This window comes from Cyprinodon variegatus, unplaced genomic scaffold (assembly GCF_000732505.1).
Source record: "Cyprinodon variegatus isolate N-32 unplaced genomic scaffold, C_variegatus-1.0 Scaffold1007, whole genome shotgun sequence".
In the NCBI taxonomy this organism is placed as follows: Eukaryota; Metazoa; Chordata; class Actinopteri; order Cyprinodontiformes; family Cyprinodontidae; genus Cyprinodon; species Cyprinodon variegatus.
The window spans coordinates 34,539-35,768 of record NW_015151460.1 but is presented as its reverse complement, the minus strand read 5'-3'; the positions used below and the strand labels follow the sequence as shown (position 1 = coordinate 35,768).

The 1,230-nt window shown below is 48.1% G+C and overlaps 1 protein-coding gene across 3 annotated transcripts in view; it reads left to right on the top strand.

Moving 5' to 3' along the window:
• Positions 1-1,230, top strand: part of tspan12 (tetraspanin 12) — a 12,224-nt gene that overhangs the window by 5,584 nt on the left and 5,410 nt on the right. The window lies entirely within an intron of this gene.

The following is a 1,230-nucleotide window of genomic DNA, read 5'->3' as shown; positions in this document are numbered from 1 at the left end:
ACATACAATTACCCCTAACCCTAACCCTAAGATACAAAACAGCATGCAACCTAGTTAGAGACCTGAAGAAGAGATTATTGCACTGTTTTTCCCAGTTTTACGTCCGTCCGAGGAACTTTTTGTACGACTTCATACGAACTGATAATGAGAATATGTTGGCATACCCTGGAGGAGGAAGGGCTGGGGACTGGTAAGGCAGGCGGGGGGAAGCATGGGGCCAGCTTGTCCAGGCTACCACTACCTGATCAGGTTCGGTCCCTCCGTCCCCCGCTGGCTCCCTGTTTCGACTACGTGCTGCACTGTAGTCGATCAAAATCCTGGACGATTTTGAAATTATCCCCGGAAAATGTTTTAGGTCTAAAAAGTAGGACATGTCTGGAAAAAGAGGACGTCTGGTCACTCTATCTTTGCTGCTCTAGCTGCATGGTGGAAAATTGGGTCTGATGCGTGTTGGGCAGAGCTACCCTATCTCACTAGGAATCCCATTCAACAGCAGCCTCTGGCCCGGTCGCCTCCTTGTGATTTGCCGCAGCGGCAGGAAGAAGTTTTTCATGTACGTACTCCAAATTGCAGGCTCTAGGATAATAAAATATGTTAATTTAGGCGTTAATAAACTGTTTCAGAGGAGTGATCATAGCATTCTGCATCATCAGTGCTGCTCCTGATGCGTGTTCATGTGTTTTGAAGCCGTGCTTTCGAGGGGTGGTCTGAAGGGAGAGGCATGGTTGTTGATGTTAAAAAATGTAGCTTTATGTATCTTTTCCAAGATCTCCTACAGCACCTATAAACACACATGGGTCAGGGCAGAACATTTGAGAGAAAGTGGAGCAGCGGGCTGGCGTTACCAAAGGTTGCTTGGAATCAGAACCTGAGGAGATTTTCATTCTAGAACTAGAGAACAGAATCAGCTTCGTCATATTGGCGAACTTGAATCCCACTTTGAGCCCAAACTGAACTCTTTCTGAAGTTGTGGTCTTCAAGGGGATCCCGGTGTAGTCACCTCAGCGGTACCAAGTTCTCACCAACAGAACTACCACAGCTTTGACTCAAAAACATCTGGAAACCCAGACCAGCAAAGTTAAAGCCACCTTCTCAGAGGGTTCTGCTCCAGATGCAGATGGAGATCAGGGTGACCCGACAGAGCAGAACCCACCAGAGGAGGAGGGAGAACCCACCAGAGGAGCCGACAGAGCAGAACCCACCAGAGGAGGAGATTCTGCAGTAAATGCT